At 47.2% G+C, this 24,266-nt stretch overlaps 1 protein-coding gene across 7 annotated transcripts in view; it reads right to left on the bottom strand.

Moving 5' to 3' along the window:
- LOC146867066 (G2/M phase-specific E3 ubiquitin-protein ligase-like) overlaps positions 1 to 24,266 on the bottom strand; it is a 501,947-nt gene that overhangs the window by 435,092 nt on the left and 42,589 nt on the right. For 2 of the 7 annotated variants that reach the window (XM_085603479.1, XM_085603481.1), the window contains exon 2: positions 775 to 962. The exons of the other annotated variants lie outside the window; for them this stretch is intronic. The gene's annotated coding sequence lies outside the window, so the exon portion shown is untranslated. The remainder of the gene's footprint in view (positions 1 to 774; positions 963 to 24,266) is intronic. 7 annotated transcript variants of the gene reach the window in all.

Raw genomic sequence — 24,266 nt, 5'->3', positions numbered from 1 at the left:
AGGGTATTGCTTAGGGCTAAGCAAAATTTAATTATTAAGACTCTGGATCTCTCCATCTGAAATTTGGTCTGGACAGCTCTGCGTCGCCTTTCTGCTCTCCAACGGGTTGCAGAGTGCATTCATCTCCATTTCCGAATCAGGTGTACACTCATCCTCTGTGAAATCATTAAGCACACTCTGCTCAGTCTGCTTTTCCTTCTCAGCCAGTGCCTTAGCCTTTAGCTCCATCCTCTGATCTCTGCGCATCCCCCTTGGAGCTGGAGAGGGTGTTGTTGTTTGCCCCAACATTTCTGAAGTTTCCTTCTTTTCACCTGCTTTAGTTTGTTTTGTGCGCATCTCCGATTCTATGGATGGGGCAGAGAAGTAAATCAGGGATGCTCATGCACACCAAAGCCCTAGAATGTTGTCCATGCAGCCTTTAAGAAGGGAGACCCCTGATTGAGACTGAACACCAAACCACCTGACCGAAGGCAAATAATAATATTCCAGCTTAGATGTTGCTTGATCAGTGTTTCAATACGCTCTTATGAGCTTCACTCTATGAGTCAATAATTAGGTAGAGATGTCCCGCAACAGTGAGTAGCAGTAAAGCTCAAACTGTCCAATAATAGCAGGGAGCTAAAAAAAGAGGGGGGGCTAAAAGCCAGCTGACAGTTTTAATGGGGTTCTTCCTCGCTGTCCCCTCGCACAACACAGCACAGAAGGGGGGAGGGGCTCACGGTGCTACTTTGCATATCGTGAACTAAGGAAAAGGAAACCACAGAATAAGGCTACCTGAGTCCGCCAGTGCCAGCACGATGGAAGGATGTTCATTTGCTCACTCAGCCATCATACAACGCCACAGCCTCAGCGTGCTTCATCCAATACAGCTTACGGGCCTCCACGTGTGAAGTGCTACCTCTGGAGTGCCAACTGAGCCGATAGAGCAGTAGAACCCAAACGTCATCCTCGCTGCATCCTCACTGCAAAGAGAGCACAGATCAGTTCCCCATCCGCTCAGTAGCGGCAGCAGCAGCGGCGGCTGTTTTCCTCCCCGAATGCCGTACACAGAAGGTGGAGCTGGCAGCCATCCCGCCTCAAAGAGCAACAGCGAAGAAGCCGGAAGCGATAAAGCAGGAAGTGGGCGGAACATAGGGTGAGTCAAGTGGCGCTTAGCGGCTACGTGTGTGGGCCATGTCTGCCGCCATGTGGATGATGTTATGAGATGAAAAATTAGATTCTGTTCCAAAGGAAGCAATGGTACCTATACTTGGTGAGGAATAGATTGATGAAGAGATGAAAGGAAGGCATAGACAGGCCCCTGGGTACAAATGGAATTGTAGTAGTGTTTGTAGTATCTGCCAACAATCAATTGATATATTGAGAAATGTCCTCCATATGTTTGCTTCCAGAAGTTTAAATCAGAAAATAGAAACTTTGCAAGGATTAGATCCATGCAAAGTTAGAAAGCATACTAATTTACAAGTACACTCACTATGGTGTCTGTCAAAAGAAGAATGTCAAAGTAGTTTTCATCATTTTAGAATGTTAGGTGTACACTATTCAATGAAAACTTTTGTAAGAAGGCTTTATTGTGTAAAAGCTCCTCTATATTTAAGAGAAAGGAATAGCGCTCATTTGCATGGTAGTGTAGTAGAAGTAGAAAAGGTTTGTGATGATTTAGAATTTTTTTGTTTTGGACCAGACCAGGAGTGTAAGGAAAATGAAGAGTTGGTAACAACAGGAATTGTGGTGCAGAACAGATGTATTCGAGTTTCTAATTTTGGAAAAGAGATTAGAAGGTTTAACACAGTTTCTTCAGAGCAACCAAACTGTGCTTGTATATGTTGTCGATGCATTCACTACAAAAATCAAGCATGTAATGTTGATTTGTGCATTCGCATTGAAAAGGAAAATATTAATAAGTGGTGAGAAATTGCTGTTTATTTATTTGTACAGGGACGATTTGACTTGTCCACCAGACAAGTTATATGTAAGTACTGCTATAATAAGTTAGAGGAAAACAAAATGCCTGCTAGAGTAGTACACAAATTAGAAATAGTACCTGTTCCAGAACTACTTAAAGATTTTAATGTTTATGAATCCATATTAATACAGTCTATGCATCCATTTCAAGCTATAGTTTAACATGGAGAAATAGATGGAAATTAGCTCCAACTGAGATCCAGAAAGGTCTCAAAGGTAGAGTTGTATACCTGCCATTACAGTTTAAGGGCAATTTTGAAACTCTAGGGGTACAGAGAAATTTGGAAGAGGGACTTGTAATTCTAGTAAATGGTGCCCTGACCAAGAGTAAAAAAATGTGACAGGAGTAAGTAGATGTTAGCAAAGTTAAAAAATGCAACTTCATATCTGCTACAAAATTACATATGTTATAAAAATGCATACATTTTTCAAGCATCACACATCTGAAAGATAATACATCGCCATCATCAGGTCAGATAGAAAAAGTAGATTGATGCAGAGTAGAAGAAATTTATGAAAATTATAGCATCCATCCCCTACATTCAAAAACTATTTTTGGTGATGCTATTGATCTATATCAGCTAAAAGAACCAAAAGGAACTTCCTTAAGTGTATGGGAAAAAAAGTATAGAAGCTCACTGTTTCCCTCATCTCTTTCCTACTGGAGTAGGTGGTAGGTATGGTGATCGGTCTGTGCTAACGCCTGCGGCCGAGTACAGATGTACTAGACATTATTCAGAGGATTCTAGATTTCATCGATGTATCCCTTATATGTTTCATCTATAATTTGAAAGTGATTTGTCTTCATTGTCTTATTCTGTAAATAAAATTTTGAAAATAGGTGTAAATATGCAAAATGTATCTGCAAGAGAATTGTTCAGAAAATGTGTGGAAAAGATGAACAACTTGAATACAACTTGATTAATCTCATAGCGTGTCAACGTGGGACCAATGAATATTGGTATCATTATCACTGTGAACTAACATGCATGTTGAGAAATTTAGGAGCACCTACATGGGTTCTGACAGTTGTGCTGAGTATGCATGGGATGGCCTGCTTCAATTCTTGCAAGAGGCAAATTCAAATATAAAAGACATTAATCTGAAGAGACCAGGAGAACTCTGCTCATTGGACCCTGCAAACGTTTGCAGATATTTAAACCACAGATTTCAAGCCTTGATGGCTTTTATCTTCAACATGAGTAATCCATCTCTCAGTGAGGTGACTGATTTCTTTTGGCCCAAAGAATACCAAGCCAGAGGTGCTCCACATATTTACATGCTATTATGGGTATAAGATACCTCAAGGTTTGGAACAGATACTGATGATCTGTGTTGTCTTTCATAGAGCAGTATGTCACTTGCATCATCCCAAAGGAGAGTGATGACAAAAGGTTAAGACAACAAGTCCTACTATTCAAAAATCATAGGTGTGGGAAATACTGTTGTAGAAAATATACATCAAAAGGAAACATTTTTACAAGATGTTGTTTTGAATTTCCACAACCTTAGATCGCAGAAGGAAGAGTTAACAGCTTTTTGTCTGCAAGGAAATCACCAAAGAACACTCACAACCTCAGAAGAACAGAAGCCTCAAAATACATCAATGACTACAATCCTGTGATTTTGAAGATGTGGAATGCAAATATGGATCTACAGTTTGTTGCAGATAATTTAATCGCTGCTGCTCGGTATGTCACCTCTTATATAAAAAAAGTCAGGGAAAACCGAGCTGAAGGAGATATGGGAGGAGTTTTCAGCAGAAAAGACTCTTACAAAGAATTTGTACAGTTTTAGTTTGAAAATGCTTTCTCAAAGAGATCGGCTCTTATAAATATGGAGATTGGTTAAGCTCAGCTCGTTTGTTTTCAAAAACAAGAGGAGTACTATGGGTGAGATTAGGGCTTGCTAATAGTCATTGTAGAGTACTAAAATATTTTCCTGAAATCTAATATCTTGTGGAATTTGAGCCACACAGTACAGATATTCTAAAGACTACCATGGTGGATACGTAATATCCAAGAAGTAGTCCTCATATAGAAAGAATGTGACTGTATGAAATACTTCAACATTATACATACAGAAATAATGTCAGTGAAAACATAGAAGGAACATTTGATATTGATGGATGTAAAGGATGTTTGGTCAGACATAACAGAGGAAATTTAATCAACCATTAAAAGCTAAGTTGCCAAACTCCAGACAAAAGAGAGTTTTTCTATTTAGCTCTGATGCAGTTGTTCAAGCTCTGGCAAACTGTGTGGAAATGTAGCTCGTAACTGAACAGTATTTGCGCCATCTTGTCTCTCCCCAGCGCGACACACAGAAAAACGCACGGCAGCCATTTTAGGCATCCTGGTCTCTCTCCCTGCTCATTGCCGATCGCCAACGCGTCCCTCTGGCGCTGCGAACATCCCCCCGCGCGCCGTCCACCCCCGCTCTCTCATACACGGGCCATAAACCCTCTCCTTCTGCGCGACCCTGCCATGGAACCACATCCCACGCCTGACCTACATCCCATACATGGTCATACATCTCTTTGATAACCCCCTTCCTCTGCGCCCGATTGTCCGAACCGATCCCAGGCCATCACCTAGCCCTGCGGATGCAGTTTATTGCCCCTACTGTAAGGGAAACACCCCACATCAAAGGGATTACAGTAGATCAAGGCCCCCCACCCCCTGAGACCCGACCAGTCGCACACACCCCCGGGAATTGGCGGAATGTCCAGCTGTGTGATAGCCATCTCCTACTGTGGGTGGGGACTTCCACTGTAGATATGTGTGGGAACGAGCTTGAAGTGGGGATTCTGAGGATGTTCTTTCATGTATCAAAGCGATCTCAAGAATGTGCCATGTATGATAAACCTGCAATAAAGTCATAAACCTGTGTATAAGAGGCCAGGCCTCAGAGATGTGGTTAGAGCACCTCGTGACGATACCTTGCTGTCTGATCTGATGTGTTCTACTCCGACGGAATAAAACTTTGTTTTCCTGCCTTCCAGTCTCCGGCGCCTGCCTCTTTGTTGGTTAAATTTCGAATGGTATAAGAGGCGATTACCGCCGGGCAATACTTGAAAGGTTATCGACTGCAACTGCCCCTACCTTTTAACAATTGGCGTCCCAAGCGTGGGGCCCATCAGCGACACGTGGATCCAGTGGGAGAGGTCCCGACGACAGAGTGAACGACTGCAACGATCGGAAAGAGCTCCTGCCCGATAGACCCTCGTCTGGCAGCCGATCATCCGAACTTCACTGGTTCCGAACCGACCTCTCTCGAGTGATCTACGGTCCTGACTGGGAACCATCAGGAGTGCCGCGGCAAATACGGAGAGTAGAGGACGATGGGGCGCTGGAGGCGGAAGACGAGAAACTGTCCATGCGGTCCGGGTAAGGTCGTGAAACACGACAAATTGCGAAACGATTGATTGATTGATTGAAAATACTAGTATTGCTTATTGATTGTTCTCTTTGAGATGTTCGCTGTCTACAAACGGGGAGGAGTAGAAATACTCTCTCTTCCTTTGCAGATAGTGAAGGGTAGGTAACGCAGACTTTTGTCCCCATTGTAACCCGTCGTGCCTATTTTTATCTCCCCACTGATTGATTGTCCGAACATTGATTGTTTTGAAGAATAGTGCTCTTTGAGATATTCTCTGTTTGCAAATAACGTAGAATAGAAATATTCTGTCTAGTCTTTGCAAATAGTGAAGGGTAGGTAACGCAGACTTTTGTCCCCATTGTAACCCGTCGTGCCTATTTTTATCTCCCCACTGATTGATTGTCCGAACACTGGTTGTTCGATATTGGTTCTTTGGAGGTATTCTCTGCTTACAAATAACGTGGAACAGAGATATTCTGTCTAGTCTTTGCAAGCAGTGAAAAGATAGGTAGTGCAGACTTTTGTCCCCGTTGTAACCCGTCATGCCTGTCTTCTCCCCACTGATTGGTAGTTGGTTCTGCCCGGACCGCTTATTAGAGGTGAACCATCCAGCTCCACTGGAAGGCACCCCTAATAAGGACATGTTCACTAAATATGGACTAGTCGCCGTAGCTTATAGCAAACTATGGCATAAATATACAAAAAGGGACCCCGAGAGTCAGTGGCCACTGATGAAATCCTTCGATGATCATAAAATAGAAGCATTAGAAATAGCTCTACGTAGTAATAAAACGACGCCTACTATGCTTGACAGTATCGGCATGTGGCGCAAAGAAGCAATGCAACGGAAAAAGAGGGAAGAAGTAAAAGCAGAAAGGGAATTACGAAAGGCAGCTCACCTTGCCGCTAGAAAGTTAGAGGAAGAGATAAAGGAGAGAAAGGAAGCTAAACTAAAACAAGAGTCTGAAACATCAGGCCAGTGCCCTGTTAGGACCTCCTCTACGCTCTACCCTGAGTTACCTTCCAAGCAACGAGCGAATGACGAATTGCTATTAGGTCCCCCGATCATCTACATGCCCCCTCCATACGCCCCCTCCCAACCTGTAGTACAGCACCCGCAACCCCCAAACGCAAGTGAAAGCAGTACCAGGGCCTCGGTCCTCACGGCCTCCGCGCCGGCCGAGCCTCTCGTACTGAACACAACGTTAGCAATAACGTTAGATGACCCTGAGATGAGAGAGAAAGATTCCGCCAGAATGAATCGACTAACAAAGGATGAACAAGCCGGAATCGATAAGGTAGTAAGGACACTAGTAGAACGAAAGGAAAGTGAGGAGTATGTAACAGACATGTATAACTCGTATGCCGACAACCGCAGACGACACTTTGTCGTACGACTTTGTTATCACACCCTGAATGCCTATGAGGATAGGTACCAAGATAGAGGTCCCGAAGGCTTAGCGACCTTGTATAGGAAGGTAGAAATTGGGGAGGAAGGAGAGGGCGATGTGACGAACCTCTTCACTCGTACACTCGAAGTCTTCCGGCATCTTAAAGAACACAGACAGACAACCAAAGCAGAGACCCCCATAGCGACTGAACCCCAGGCAGGGAAGGCTGATACCATGATGCCCATCAAAGAAGCCGCCCCCTACTGGGTCCCCCCACGAGGTCAGGGAACACACGACGACATCAACCACCAAGATGCGAAGGGAAGGGTTGTATATAACTGGGTTTACCAGCCATGGGACCGACAAGACATCTTGACCTTTAGAAAAACCCTACCCGACTTAAGAAAGAACCCGACGGCCTTCTACACCGAACTAGGTACGGCCTTAGGTTCAACCATAATGACCTTAGCGGATATCGATTTGTTCTTCGGGTTATGTCTGCCGGCTGATGTGTGGAAGCAAATCCGGAAAGTCGACCACGCTGAGCCGTTCGGATATACCTGGGTACAACTCGATACCATAGATAAGCAGCGAGAACCTGGACAAAAACCCCTAAAAGCCATATTGGAACTCCCAGACAAGATCGTACAGAAATTGAAGACTCTAATCCCAGAAAGAAAGGTAGACTGGTCAATAGTGACGGCTTGTCGCCAGAAACCTCAGGAGGATGTGTCTGAATACTTCTCTCGATTCGAGACAGGGTTTTCCGATTATAGTGGCCAGGACATGACCACTGCAACCGGACATCACCTCTTTGTCCAGAATTATGTGAAGGGTCTGTCACAAGAAGTCTCCCAGAAGCTACAGACCAGCGAGAGTAGTTGGGCAGCCTCCAAACCCGCTGCTATCCTCCAGATGGCCCAATACTACGAACATCAAAAGAATGAGAACGATAGGGCGTCCGAGAAAAAGAAAAAGGAACTGAAGGAGAGGGTAATGATAGCACAGTTGCAAGGGGTGACCATAGGAAGGGAGCCCCCTAAAGGAAATTACCAACCAACCGCCCCTAGAAAGCTACCCCCTAGAGACCATACACCTATACCTTACACTGGACGAAGAGACTTAGATGGGAACCAATGTGCGTTCTGTAGAGGGTTCGGACACTGGAAATCCCAGTGCCCCGTCCTTCTGGAGATGAACAAAAATAGAGACACCAGAGACATAGCATATGACCCCAGAAGTAGAGGACAGGGACGAGGGTACACGAACGACACCACCAACGACAGGCCAGGCAGACCAAACACCTTTGATCGCCCCCGACAGAACCAGTGCCAGCAGTCCGACTACGAAAACACCCATGACTTTGCATAGGACCGCCAGGGGCAAGGGAGGGATCCAGTCGAACTCCGTGTTGACCAGCAAGGTCCTTACGTCACTGCTAAGGTCCTGGGCACAAAGTCTCCATTTCTGGTAGATACTGGGGCGACACGTAGTGCGTTATCTAAACGACTGATTCCTAGGGCACCCTTGTCTGGCTCACACGTAACCACAATAGGCTTCGATGGGACGCCCTCCACTAACCCCTTGTCAGCACCAATCTCCTTTGACTTAGAAGATAACACCACTGACACGACATTCCTGCTCTCCTCCAACACCCCCGATGCTATCATGGGACTTGATTTGCTAAAACATTTCCGAGCTACCATCAGATGTTCCTCATCCTGCACGATAACCCAGATCTGTTCAGGTCTTGTCTCACACAACGTATGTTCTCCATAACCAATGCTGACTTGTCCCTACTCGACACGTTACCCTCACACCTGTGGGCAAAAACCGACTCGGACGTAGGACGCATGGTGATCGACCCCGTACACATAACTGTCCGACCGGACGCGGTGCTCCCAAAACTTCCACAGTATCGGATATCGCCTGAAGGCGAGAAGGCATTGGTGGAAATCATCCAGTCCCTAGTCGATGCAGGAGTGGTAGAAGAAGTAGTCAGTAATGTTTGCGACAGCCCTATCCTACCCATTGTAAAGAGGCAAGGTGAGGGAGATGAGAAAGCATACCGCTTCATTGTTGACTTGCGAGAGGTTAACAAAGTAGTCATACCTCAGTACCCCGTGGTCTCGGACATCACCACCATCCTCACCCTAATTCCGTCCACTGCCACCACCTTTACCGTTATTGATCTCAAGAACGCATTCTTTTCCATCCCCATCCACCCAGACAGCCGCTACCTGTTCGGCTTCACCTTAAAAGCCCGTTCGTACAGATTCTGTAGGGCACCCCAAGGCTACACTGAGAGCCCCAGCATTTATAGCCAAGCCCTCAAGAGACAACTAGATGCAGTCCAACTACCAGATGGAGTGGTGTTCATACAGTACGTTGATGATATTCTTTTGGCGGCCGACACCACTCCACTTGCAGTCACAGCCACCATTCACCTCCTCCACTTCCTTGCGGAGAACGGTCACAAGGTCTCCAGGAAGAAGTTACAATTCTGCCAACCCCAAGTGACATACCTAGGCCACCTCCTATCCAAAGACGGGAGGAAACTTACACCTGACCGAATTCAGACCATCTTAGAAACCCCTGTCCCCAAAACTCAGAAGCAAGTGCGGTGTCTGGTCGGCCTCACCTCCTTCTGCCGACAGTGGTTACCAAACTTCAGCCTTATTGTAAAACCTCTGCTTTCCTTGCTAGCTAAAGACGCCCCCTTCCCCCTCCCCTGGACACCCGAATGCCAGTCTTCCTTCAAAGAATTGCGAAATGCCCTTTGTTCAGCACCAGTCCTAGGGACCCCAGACTACACTAAACCTTTCTCCCTCTACACCCACGAAAGGGAGGGATGCGCGTTGTCTGTCCTAACCCAGTCCATAGGTCCTAAACAACGCCCTTGTGCCTACTTCTCTGCCACTCTTGACCCTGTAGCCAGAGCTTTGCCCGCCTGCCTTCGAGCAGTAGCCGCCGCTGCTGTCTCTATCCGGCAAAGTGAGGGGATCGTGCTCTCGAACCCCCTCACTGTGTTAGTACCCCATGCGGTTGACACCCTCCTGAACCAGACCAAGACTCAACACCTGACTAGCGCACGACTGACTGGTTATGAACTGACTCTGCTTGCACCCCACATCACACTGAAATGATGCACCACTCTGAATCAGCTACTCTGCTACCTCTCCCTGACACTGACCCCAATGCGTCCCCTATACATGACTGTGTAACCCTCAATGACGAACAGACCAAGAGTAGGGTTGACCTCCGAGATACTGCCTTCCCAGATCCTGACGGAGAACTGTGGGTAGATGGCTCATGCATCAAGCTCCCCGACGGCACCACCTCAGCCGCCTATGCAGTTACCACGGCCCGAACAGTTGTTGAGACAGCCCGCATCACACAGCGATCCGCACAGGCGGCTGAACTGATTGCTCTCACACGAGCATGCATCCTAGCAGCGGGGACAACCGCAAACATTTACACCGACAGCCAGTATGCCTTCGGGGTGGTTCACCACTTTGGGCTCCTATGGAAGGAGAGGGGATTCCTGACTTCCCATGGCACACCCATCCTACACGGAGATCTAGTCTCCGCTCTGACCGAAGCAGTCCTCCTCCCCACACGACTAGCTGTGATCAAATGCCAGGCACACAAAAAGGTGACGGACATTATAGGACAGGGAAATGCGCTGGCTGACATCACTGCCCGAACCACAGCCGAGAATAGGTCAACAACACGCATGTACGTGACCAGGTCACAAACTGAGAAATGGAAGGATGCTAGGGAAACGATTAGGGACATCCAATTAGCCAGCTCACCACACGAATTGACAGAATGGGCACGGGTGGGATTGAAGGACGATGACGGTTGCTGGCGAACTAAAGACACGAACCAATGGTTGCTACCTGACTCATTCCTGATTCCCATGCTAACCATGACACACTCCCCCGCGCACATAGGGTCTGCCCCCATGATCGAACTCATCTCCAAGGTTTGGCACAATGACAAGATCCCAGACTCAGCCAAACGTCTGGTCCAACAATGCCTGGTATGCCTCCAACACAACCCTGGTAAAGGAACTGCTGTACCCCGGGGAGGGTTTGGGGTTCCTAATCATCCCTTTGAGGTCCTACAGATGGACTACATCCAGTTAGAAAGGTGCCAAAGCTTGAAGTACGTACTTGTCATTGTGTGTGCTTTCAGCAAGTGGGTAGAAGCTTACCCGACCCGCGACAACACTGCTATGACTACCGCAAAGGTATTGCTGAAAGAATTCTTCCCCCGTTACGGCCTTTGTCGAATTTTGTGGAGCGACAACGGCCCACACTTTGTAGCCGAAGTTATACAACTCATCTTAAAAGGGTTGGGTGTAAAACAGAAGTTCCATGCGGTCTTCCATCCCCAATCTGCAGGCTTGGTTGAGCGACATAATGCCACACTGAAGCTCAAAATAGCCAGAATAGTTGCCACCACAGGACTGAAATGGCCAGACGCTCTCCCGCTAGCATTGCCATCAATGCGTTCCACTCCCACAAAACACCACTTAACCCCCTACGAGGTCGTCTTCGGGCAGCCCATGAACCTTTGGACCGCACCAAAACCAACATCCATTCACGACGTTCCGGACGTCCTCATGTCTGACTATTTGTACAACCTAACTAAAACGTTGTCTGTTATCCATCAGCAGGTGCTGCAAGCCATTCCCGATGCTTCCAGGGGCCCCGGACACGATATCCAACCCGGAGATTTTGTCCTAGTGCGTAATTTACAGCGTGCAAGGAGTCTGGAGCCCCGGTGGACGGGCCCCCTGCAATTGGCTGCACGCACATCATTGCAAAAAGGTATCACCGACCCTGACGACAACCGACAACATCGCCGGCCAAGAAGAACTCCTGGACGAAGGCCGACCATCCCTGAGCTGCTACCCGGACACAAAGACACTTGAATTAATGAAATATCCCGATCCCACTGTGCCGTCCAAAGAAGGGTATAACCTGCGACGAAAGGAGGGAACTTCGGCTAAGCAGACCACGAACTAAGTTGAAATCTCGAACCGGTAGCCTAATCACCTCAAAGGCCTCCAGAAGAGAAATTAGACAAAGTCTGTGTTTCTGCCCGCTACCGAGTCACTTGAAGGTGATGGAAGCGCCCGACATGAAGATGATGGAAGCAACCGGACGTCCGAATATCCACTACAAAAACCCAAAGACTGACAAGATGCACAGCTCAAAGACTATCACGCTTTTTATTACCCTACTCTTTTGCCTTCTCCTCATGATCACCTTCTGGATCGTGGAAGAGAGTGCACCCGCTCATGAGACATTGTTGACCACTGTCCAACCTACCACCATGAAAGAACACCATCTGATCTCATTTTCACCCCAACTCCGAGAAAGGCGTAAGGAGTTCTGGAATAACTCTTTTGTACAGTTGCTCCACCAACACAATCTTGCCGCCAATGCAACCAACTGCTGGATCTGTGGATTGCTGCCACATGCTACTGGACATTCTATCCCTTTCATCCCTTCGCCCTTCTCTGTCCATGGCTCTTGCCTCGCTTGGCTAATCCTCCTGCAAGAGAGCTACAAGGACAATGCCACTTCCGACAAAACTATGTCACACTTCTACCATGGGTTCTGGCTGAACAGAACTGGGAAAACTTCTGCTCCCTTCTGTCCTCTGAGATCAAACACTTCCTTTCATATGGACATCGCTGCAAAAGAGCGAGTCGAAATGCAGGTGTTTAACAACCCAGCCAGACCCACCTTCTCTTACCTCTGGAAACGAACGGCCGCCACCCTAACAGTGGCCCTATCCGTCATCAACATCACAGGTCTTGTGTGCATCGAAGGTCTGGGAACGCAGCTGGTGGGCCACAGTTCCTGTCTCATCACCCGAACATTGGACTCAGTTGACCAACCCTCCTTTGTTACCTCCCCAAATATGTACTTCGTCTGTGGTACTAAGGCCTACACCTGGCTTCCGAAAGGGTGGGGAGGCACCTGCTACATCGCTTTTATCCTTCCTCCAACATATGTGGCTCCAGCAAACCATCACCGGCAGAAACGTGCAAAGGACATTGTACAAGCCGACTCCACTGGAGCACAGTTCATGGATGCAGTAAAGGGACTTGTTCCACTGTGGGGTCCAATGGCAAACAGCCGTGCCATCCGGCACCTGACCCAGGCAGTCGAAACCACTATGAACATTACAGCCGGCATCCTCACCAACAACACCGCTGAGCTTCAGGCCGTCCGCCTGGTAGCTCTTCAGAACCGCCTCGTTCTAGACGTAGTTCTGGCCGATCGTGGAGGAGCATGCCGCATCATTGGGTCCAGCTGTTGTACCTACGTACCGGATAACTCACCCTCAGTCTACAAGGCGATTGAACACCTCCACAGACTTTCCGCAGAGGTTCATCAGGAGCAAGAAGGATGGTCGCTTGGGAGTTGGTTTTGGGACACTATTAAAAGTTGGGGGTGGAGGTTGTTTACGTTTATCCTAATACCAATTGTGATCCTATGTGGATGTTGCCTGGGGATTCAGTGTTTGCCACCCTTATGTTCACTTTTCATAAACTGCATCTGCCCTAAGACTCTGAACTTCGAAGCAGAGAGAATGAAAGCTCTGTACGAAGTAGAGGTGCGTGGCATTATGGGGATAGATCCGAACTAAACAAGCTGGCGAGATATGTTAAAAGGGAGGACTGTGGAAATGTAGCTCGTAACTGAACAGTATCTGCGCCATCTTGTCTCTCCCCAGCGCGACACACAGAAAAATGCACGGCAGCCATTTTAGGCATCCTGGTCTCTCTCCCTGCTCATTGCCGATCGCCAACGCGTCCCTCTGGCGCTGCGAACATCCCCCCGCGCGCCGGCCACCCCCGCTCTCTCATACACGGGCCATAAACCCTCTCCTTCTGCGCGACCCTGCCATGGAACCACATCCCACGCCTGACCGACATCCCATACATGGTCATACATCTCTTTGATAACCCCCTTCCTCTGCGCCCGATTGTCCGAACCGATCCCAGGCCATCACCTAGCCCTGCGGATGCAGTTTATTGCCCCTACTGTAAGGGAAACACCCCACATCAAAGGGATTACAGTAGATCAAGGCCCCCCACCCCCTGAGACCCGACCAGTCGCACACATCCCCGGGAATTGGCAGAATGTCCAGCTGTGTGATAGCCATCTCCTACTGTGGGTAGGGTGGGGACTTCCACTGTAGATATGTGTGGGAACGAGCTTGAAGTGGGGATTCTGAGGATGTTCTTTCATGTATCAAAGCGATCTCAAGAATGTGCCATGTATGATAAACCTGCAATAAAGTCATAAACCTGTGTATAAGAGGCCAGGCCTCAGAGATGTGGTTAGAGCACCTCGTGACGATACCTTGCTGTCTGATCTGATGTGTTCTACTCCGACGGAATAAAACTTTGTTTTCCTGCCTTCCAGTCTCCGGCGCCTGCCTCTTTGTTGGTTAAATTTCGAATGGTATAAGAGGCGATTACCGCCGGGCAATACTTGAAAGGTTATCGACTGCAACGGCCCCTACCTTTTAACAACTGAAAGTGAGCTACTTGGAGAATTTGACTGTTATGAAGGCTCATTCAATGCTGTGAAAGACACAATTGAGTTCTCTGTGTTTCCAGTGTATCTTCATATGTTGAGAGATGAGATTGAACAAGAAGAATCATTGCTGCTGAAATAGCTAGAGAAAGTTCACAGAGCAGTCAAAGCTTAGCACCTGGAAGTCAAGATCATCTTGGACAGCCAATCATTCAAAATGAAGCCGCAATAGCTATGAATGAGGTGGAGAATGCAATGCAGCCATCTGGTCCATGGGCCTCATCATTTGCTGATTTAATTACCCCTTTTTTCCTTAATGCCGCTAACTTTTCCGTCTTGGGCGACCTCAATTTGCACCTGGATGATCCCACATGCATTAATAGCACTACTTTTATTTGTGATTTGGCAGCAATAAATATTGCACTTTGTAACTAGGGTCCCACCCACGTGGTGGGCCACTTACTGGACCCCATTTTCTCCACTCTACACAATATTCAATGCTTTCCAGCTCTTCCTTTATGCTGGTCTGATCATTTTGCGATCAGTTTCTGGTTCAAGACTTCAGGGAACTTACCTGCAGCTACACCTGTCATTAAAAAATCAACTAGAAACTGGAGAAAATTAGATATCTAAGTTCTCAATAAGTTTCTGTCTACCAATGCTCCCAATATTAAACACATGTCGGCCACTTCTTCGGGTGTCATCCAAAATTGACTCTCGAATGCCATTGATGTTTGTCTCCCACCTTCAATTTAGAAGGTGAGTAGCCACCGCCCTCCTGCCCCCTGGTTCAAAGAGAAACTAAAAACGGAGAAAATTAAATGCAAAACTTTGGAAAGACCCTGGAGGAGAACTATGCGTCGGGCACCAAACTTGCATATAAAAGGGCAAAAAGAGAATTCCACTCTCTCTGTAAGTCAGCTGTGCTGAATATGTTTCCTCCACTGTCTCTAGTGCGAAGAACTGTTCCAAGACACTATTCAAGATGGTTAAAGCACTTTCTGGCTCAGAAACTCAATTCACTCCCTCCACCTTGAATGGTTTACAATGTGAAGACCTTGCTAAATTTTTACTCTATAAAGTGGAGAAAATATACTCGGAGATGAAGGGCATTAAGCCAGATAATCCCTATCAGCAACTGTCTACATCTCCTCAAGCAGCTAGAACCATTGCATACAGAGACAGCAGGATTCCTGAATCCACTAATAAACTGGAAACCTGGTCTCCATTAGATGTGAGCTCCTTGAAACGGCTCCTATCAAGCATTAAATCAGGCTCCCCCCTGTGACCCTCTTCCGATCTTGGTGTTGCACCTGCTTGGGTTGCCTTCACTTGGGATAATCTTGGAACTTTTGAATGCCTCCTTACAGGAGGCAATTGTTCCTCCAGAGTGGAAAATTGCAATGGTCCTTCCTCTTTTAAAGAAGGCTAATGCGGACCCTGACCAGCCTTCCAACTATCGACCCATTTCATTACTCCCGGCCTTCTCAAAAATCTTAGAAAGGCATATTAACTCACAGCTATCCCAGTTTGTTGAGTCACAAAATTATTTACATTCATCTCAGTCGGGCTTAGAGCCGGCTTTTCGACCGAGACCAACCTTCTTGGAGTCACGGAAAGGCTGCAACACCATTTGGATACTCTAGATACTGTGGCTCTCACAATACTCGATTTGAGCGCAGCTTTCGACACGGCGTATCACACAGTGTTAGTAAAAGCTTTACAATCCTTGGGTGTTGATGGGCCGGCACTTAATTGGCTTATTTCTTTTCTCACGGATCATACATTTCAGGTCTTCTCCCCAACGGCCAGTTCTAATACTCACTTTTCCCCTTATGGGGTACCCCAGGGCTCCATACTTAGCCCTTTGTTTTTTAATGTGTACGTCAAACCTCTGGCGGAGATTGCAGAGGAGGCCGGGTTGTCCCTGTTTCTTACACTGATGATACCCAGATCATCTTTTCTCTCTCTACCGAGAGGGTGTCTGAATCATCTGCTCTCCAGCTGGGGTTGAGTAAAATTGCATCTTGGATGCAGGTCAATTCCCTCAAATTTAATGGAGAAAAAACAGAGGTCCTGATTATGGGGAAAATAAAGATCTTTGGGGTCCCCAACACTGGCCCACTGAAATGGGCGCTCTTCCTCAGCCCACCTACCAGGTTCGTAACTTAGGATTCATCATTGATGATCAATTATCAATGAGACAACAAGCGGTGAAGGTGGCTGCAACCTGTTTTACAATCTTGAAATGGCTCAAAAAGATTATCTGGATGCTGCCCAATCTTACCCAGAGAACCGTAGTCCAGGCTCTTGTCACTTCTAGACTGGACTAAGGTGATATTCTTTATCTGGGGTCTAACAAGGAGGTGACACGCAAACTGCAGGTGGTGCAGAATTCTGCCGCCAGACTGCTCTGTCAGGTCCCCAGAACTGACTCCATCTCTGGCGCTCTGCATGACCTCCATTGGCTCAGAGTAGAGAACCGAATTAAGTTCAAAGCCTTGGGTTACATGTTTAAGATTAAATCCGGAGTAGATCCCCAGTACCTGCAGGCTCTGGTACACCCTTATTTGTCTTCACGCTCTCTCTGTTCCACTACTCAGGCAAAGTCCTCGGTCCCTATGTTCAGACTGTCACGTATGGGTGCTCGATCTTTTTCCTGTCTGGGTCCCTCCTTATGTTACTCTCTCCCCGTATCGCTCTGCAATGAAACTGCTTACAGGAACTTCTGTAAAGGATTAAAAACTTGGTTTTTCAATCAATAATCTCTTCTTCCTCTTCTGCTCCTTTCAGGCTGGCACTGGTAAACCCTTTTTGGGTAGCTGTTACGCCTTACAAAACCAAATAACATAACATAACTGTTAGACCTGGTACCATTGGCGTGAGTCTCCCTTCCATTTTTCTGATTGCCTCCTCTGTTTTTGATATGTTTTGCTGGTTTAGATGCTTTGGGCACTGTGCCACTGCCATTCAGTGCCACAGTGCAAGTGCTCCCTATGTTAAATTGATGTATTGATTAGTGACTCCATGACTGGGTTATTTGATTTACTTGTCAGACCCTAGTACAGTGCACCATGTGTGCCCAGGGCTTGTAAATCAGATGCTGCTGGTGGGCTTGCAGCACTGGTTGTGCCACCCACAGAAGCAGCTTGTAAAGTGTGTCTCAGGTCTTCCATTGCAGAGCCTATGTGCAGTCTGGTACTGCCATGCTGACTGACTAAGTGCCCCCACTTGCCAGTCCCTAAACCTTCCCTTATCTTCATATCAGACACCCCTATGGTAGGCCCAAGGGCAGGGTGCATTGTAAGTAAAAGGTAGGACATGTCCTGGTATGTATGGCATGTCCTAATAGTGAATTACAGCCATTTTCATTTTTCACTATTGCACGGCTACATGTTCCCCATAGGCCAGAATGGGCAGTTTGATGATTACATTTTATAATCCTAACTCACTCAGGGATCATGGTAGAAATTCGAATTTAGTATGCCTGAACTCAGAATGATAAAATACATCTTTTAGTAAAGTTGGTTTTAACATTCTGTGTTTGAAAATACCACTTTTAGATAGTAGGTATTTTCTTGCTTAACTGTCCAAGCCTGCCTCTGCTAGGTTGTGTATTGTGTGTCTGGTTCTGTGAGTGACAGGGGCTGGGGATTCCAGGAGAGAGGGTGAGTCAGCACAGGGCTGAATAGAGAGGTCTGCATGTAGATGGGTGGGAGGAGTTGCACCTGGGACCCGAATAGGGCTGTGCCTTCCCTCCACAATGCTGGCTCCACCTCCCGTGGTGTGTCTCATGTCTCTGCCCTGCACTCTAAGGAGTGAAGGAGTCAGGTAAACAAAGTGCTCCAGGGCTGACCAGAACTGGTTTGGAATATGCAAAGGCCTCTCTGCCTTCAGAGAACAAAGACAACACTTGTATAAATATGGGCACCCAAACCCCAAGACTTTAGATCACTTCTGGAACAACAACAAGAAACCTCTGCCAAGGAGAAGAACCAAAGGAAGCTGTAGGAGTTGGACTGCCCCCCTGCCAGTGTGCTGTGTTGTTGGGTTGGCCTTCAGTGGTGTCTCCATTGCCAAGGAGAGGAGAAGGAACTTTTACAGAACTTTCATCATCTTGCTGAATATTTCTCCAAGGGCATGAACTTCTGCTTGCCTCCTGCTGAAGTCTCAGTGACAACAGACTTCACCACCAGCTCCCCTCTGAAATTCCTTGCTGGTAATTCTATCTGCAGAAGCCTGCGTGCCGCTGGGAGCTGGAAGCGCGACGCAACGAGAAGAAGCGTGTTGCCGTCGCAGCTGTAGTCATTGCATTGCCAGAGAAGCGTGCCGCCGCCACATCTCCCAGAAGCATTCCTTCGGCTCTGCTGTCGCATCACCGGAGAAGCGTGTCGCAACCGTGAGGGTCTCTGACGCACCATGGGAGAAGCGTGTCGCAGGGCCTGTCGTGGCTTCAAAGTACAGAGTCGCCGCAAGGCTGCCAGGGCATGCCGCATCGTCTCAACATCGTCGCATCAAGGGCGCCATCTTATCGCATCGCACCAGATTGTCGCATCGCATCGAGGCGCCATCTTGCTGCATCGCAACCGGACTGCAGCACGAGAATCTACGCATCACCTCCTCTCCGGTAAGGATCAAGACACATCCCCCTACTCTGCGCAAGCATTTCAGGCACGACGCATCGTCTCTCCCGATGCAAGGAACCAACGCATCTCCAACGCTGCGAGCCTTTTGTTTATTTTGCGTTACGCATCCAGGTACTTTTGTGAGAACTGTGTCGCATTTACCAACATCTTGAACTAAGCTAATTCTACCATATTTAAGTCAATTTTGAGTACAGTATTGTGGATTTTTGTCGTTTGTTGTCTTGTGTTAAAGTCTATATAAAGAATACTTATTTTTATAAAAACCTGTGTGGTGTCCATCTGTAGTGTTTTTACTGTATCACTGTATGTGTTCACAAATGCTTAACACACTGCCTCTGAGATAAGCCTGTCTGCTCGTGCCAAGCTACCAAGGGGGTGAGCAGGGGTTATCCAGTAGTGTAATCCCCTTTCCCTGACTTAGAAGCAAGGGTCCCTATTGGGTCAAAGGTACCTACCTCTGCCAACTAGAGACCCCCAGTTCTAACAATAACAATACAGGAAACCGTGGAGGTAGAACAACGAATACAGCAATTGAGTACAGATCAGAAAGACATTTTGGAAGACCTGAAAGGTAAAGTAGAACATGGATTTCTGCATGAGAAAAAAAGTGTGCATGTTCTTCATATAAATCAGTTCTATTGTACATAAGTGGACAATCTGGAACTAGAAACGGTTTCTTGATTAAAGTACTGGCAATTTATCTACAGAAGACAACATATTCCAATTTGTTGTGTGTAGTTACTGCACCAACAGGCTTAGCTGCACATAATATTAAAGGAGTTACCTTTCATTGATTGATAATGCTGCCTGTTGAACATGACAACAAATTTGAATACAACAAATTATCTGGTGATGCTTGTCATGAAGTGGCAAGAGTATTAAAGAAATTAAAGCTGCTAATTATTGATGAAGTCAGCATGGTGTGTAATCTAATGCTAGCGTTTATACATTTAGGAGTGCAGCAAATACTAAAAACTGACCACGCCGTACTTTTTTGAGGAAAACACTTAATAGTCTTTGGAGACCTTCTACAACTAACTCCAGTAAAGGACAACCTGTATTCAAGAACCTACTACATAATTAAATTAGGAATCCCATAGAGAGTATTGGAAATGTAAACATTTGCTCTTTCAATACAAAGAGTTAATCCAAAATATGCGCCAAACATCAGATATGCATTATGGAGATATACTAAAGAACATAACAGTGGGAGTCCTCACAAAAGAGGGCAAGAAAGTATTAGAAACCCATCTCAGCAAAAATCGATTTCCAAGTAGTGTTTCAGCTGCAGAAGTAATGTTTACGTTTGTTAAGTACGAGAAGTCTATTGTTTGTTTGATGCCAACTCTTGAGGAGTGTAGTAAATTAAATGAACAATTATTGCAACTGAAAAAATAAGAGATCATCAAAATTACAGCAAATTATAAAATGGAACATCAAGGAGTTACAGTACTACTAACAGAAAAACTGCAATCAAAAATTCAAGCCCTTGGAGAAATATTTTGCAAGATGATGGCAGTTCCTTAAAAGTTCCTTCTTCTTTCCTTGGCAATAAAGAAACCACTGCAGGCCAACCCGGCAAACAGCACACTGGCAGAGGGGCAGTCCAAACTCCTGCAGCTTCTTTGGTTCTTATCCTTGGCGAAGGTTTGCCTTGTTTTCCCAGAAGTGATCTAAAGTCTTGGGGTCTGGGCCCCCATATTTATACTACTATTCTCTTTGTTCTCTGAAGGCAGAGGGTCCTGTACCTAGTTCAAACCAGTTCTGGGTGCATTCTGCCAGTGCACACCTTCTTCCTTTGTCAGTGTGGGCCAGGGTCATCAGAGACACCACAGGAGGTGGAGACAGCATTGTGGAAGGCAGGCACAGTCCTATTCAGGCCCAGGTGCTACTCCTCCCACCACTCTACATGCAGATAGGTCTATTCAGCCTTGTGCTGACTCACCCTGTCTCCTGGTGCCCCCCAGCCCCTGTCACTCACAGAACCAGACATACAATACACAAGCTAGCAGAGGCAGGCTGGATGGTTAGGCAAGAAAATACCTACTTTCTAAAAGTGGTATTTTCAAACACAGAATGTTAAAACCAACTTCACAAAAAGATGTATTTTATCATTCTGAGTGGCCTATTGCCGCAAACCCACAAGAGAAGGGCACTTCTTCTGTTCTGTGCAAAATTCCTCCCTGGAGAGTCCTCCTTGTTGCTGCCAATGGGTCAGCTCAGGCAGGTCCCCCAGTTCAGCCACTTGTTCCCTTGTAGGTTCCAGGGCATCCCCCTCAAGGTCTGCCTCCTCCTGGACCGTGGAAACTATGGGGTCTGGTTTCCCATGCCCCCTACCTCTTCTCTTTAAGGCAGGTACCTGGGCCATACTTTCAGGCTCCAGGACCTCTTGAACACCCTTACTGGCTGCCGTAGACCGAGTGGTCACACGCGCCCACTCAGGCAGACCCAACATCTCTAAATGAGACTTCTTCTCCACCTTAGCCCAAGGGGAGCTCTCTAAATCATTGCCCAACAGACAATCAACAGGCATGGCTGGCCTCACAGCTACTTGAAGAGTACCTGAGACCCCCCCCCCACTCAAAGGGAACCTGAGCCACCTCACACTGGCTCTCTGAGTTGTCTGCTGCAACTACAGGGAAGAATGCATGGGGGATAACCTGCTCTCTGGACACCAGCCGGCAACTGACAGCTGTCACACTAGCCCCGGTGTCTCTTAGAGCTTCCGCCCTATGGCCATTGATGGTCACCCACTGCCTGTACTTCTTAGTGTTATCAGGCAGCTGGGTCTTAGGGACCATCTCAAAGTCTCATAAATAGACATGGAACATCTCTGCAGGACCCCACCCACCTTGGACACCCATCTCCTCCCCCCAGGGCTACACTCGCCATTTGACAGGGTGGTGCACGAGGTGGTGCTTTGGAATCCTTCATGGGACACTGTGCATCAGCCCAACGGTGGCCCACTTGACCACACGTAAAGCCTGTGAACAGGTTTACCTGTCAGGGCCTCTTGCCTTTTCTCAGGGGGAGGCTGGAAACCCTTCCCTTGGTTCCCTTGGGAATTACTTTGGGGCCCTTTCTGAAACTCCCTTTGTTTACACTTGTCCCCCCCACTGTTCTTCTGGGGACCCTGCCCACCTTTGGTGAAGTCTCCCATGTGACCCTTGTGGACCCGGGTGCTGACCCAGCGGTCCGCCTCCTCAGCAAGCTTCCTAGGGTTAGTTAACTTGCTATCAATAAGGTGCTGGCGTAGCTCTGGAAAACAATTAGCAGACAAGTGCTCCCATGCAAACAAATCACAGAGCACTTCAAAAGTATCCACTTTGCTACCCTTCAGCCAACCATCCATAGCTCTGCAAAAGAAAGACACATACTCCACCCAGGTTGTTGCCTTCAGTTTTTTGCAACTCCTGAACCTCTATCTATAGAGTTCTGGGGTCAAACCATACCTTATCATCAGGGCTTCCTTCATGTGGGCATAGGACATCCTATTCTCACTGGGTAGGTCTAACAAGGTATCCCTCCCATCACTCACAAAGCGGCCCCACAACCCCACTCCCCAATCCTTCTCAGGGACCCGATGGGCTAACATTGCTATCTCATAGGCTGCAAACAATTGCCCAATATCTTCCTGTTTATGGAATTCTCTGATGACATCCTTGGCAATATAGACTCTGCCTTCTGCAGGCACAGATGGTGCGCTGCCACCAGAGGGATTGATTTCTAAGCTTTTAGCTTTGAGCTCTATCTCCCTCAACATTCTCTCATGTTCCAATCTAATTCTCTCTCTCTCCAAGGACAATCTGCTATTCTCTAGGTCCCTATGACCCACCATCTTGAGCCTGGCAATCTCCAGCTTGTGCAACCTATTTCTCTCCCTGTCTTCCAGTTCTCTTGGGGACAGGTCCTTGGAAGAGACGCTACTGCCAGGGGGGGACGGTACCCCTTCCCTGGCTGGAGCCAATGGCCTATCCAGCTGCCCATCTGCATCCCCAACTGGCTCCACCACCAGCTCAGGGGCATTTCTTGCTTCCATCCAAGCCCTCAGCGCCTTTTGGTATTCATCTTTTTTGGCAACGCCTGGGGAAGCAACTTTAAATTTTCTGCAGAAGTGCTTCAGCTGCTTCACATTGTAGGTTTCCTCAAAATCTAGATCCATAGATGCAACATATGCTGGTCTGCTCATGGCAGTAAGAATTGGCAGCTCTGAGAAAGAATAACAGTCCAAGGAAAGAAATTCTATCAAAAAAGTATGCGGTTGCGTTTGGTCTGCACTCACTAGTAGTGTACACCAATTACTGTATATGAGTCACAAATGCAAGTCCAGAATCCTCACCACTGACCACCAATGTTAGAACTGGAGGTCTTTAGTTGGCAATGGCTTGCACCTTTGACCAAATAGGGACCCTTGCTTCTAGTCAGGGAAAGGGGATTACACTCCTGGATAACCCCTGCTCACCCCCTTTGTACCTTGGCACGAGCAGATAGGCTTATCTCAGAGGCAGTGTGTAAAGCATTTGTGAACACATACAGTAATACAGTGAAAACACTACAGATGGACACTACACAGGTTTTATAAAAATAAGTATTTTTTATATAGACTTAACACAAGACCACAAACAACAAAAATACACAATACTGTAATAAAAAATAATACTTCAAGATGGTAGAGGTAGTTCAAAAATAGGTTATTCACTCAAAAGCAGTCTTTAGCAACAGATAACCCCAACTGGAGCTATCACGACATCAGGGTCAAAGAAATCCCAAAGTACGGTGCTGACCGCGATGTGCGCGGCGTCGGACCTGGAGTCAAAACAGACCCACACAAAACAGAACCTTGGAAAAGCGAAAACAAAGACAGCTCAAAGCGTCGGGGAGATGCGGTGTCATTGGTGCTGTGCGGCGTCGGTTACTTGTTTCGGGGGGAGATGCGTCGGGTCCTCGATGCTTGCACAAAGCAGAAGAGGCGTCGGTTCCTTACCAGAGAGGAGGTGACGTCACAATGGTGCAGAAACCATGGTTTCATACGATGTCACGATGTTGATGGATTCTTGACCACCCACGTCGAGGATCAGCTCCGCGATGATGTCGGCTTCGGAGTCGATGCGGCACAGCAGCAGGCGTTGGGCCTATGTCTCAAGTCGGAGCAGCGCTCACGGCTTATGGCAGGTTACGATGTTGCTCACTGGCGTCGATGTGGCACAGCGGCTGGCGTCGGGTCTACATTGTAAGTCGGAGCAGCGCTCACGGCTTCAATGCAGAGTATGGCGTTGCTCGCCGGCGTCGGTTTTGCAATTTCCTTCTGTAGCAGC

This window comes from Triturus cristatus, chromosome 1_2 (assembly GCF_964204655.1).
Source record: "Triturus cristatus chromosome 1_2, aTriCri1.1, whole genome shotgun sequence".
Classification (NCBI taxonomy): domain Eukaryota; kingdom Metazoa; phylum Chordata; class Amphibia; order Caudata; family Salamandridae; genus Triturus; species Triturus cristatus.
Note: the sequence above shows the minus strand (reverse complement) of the source record. Positions and strands in the feature narration are given on the sequence as shown.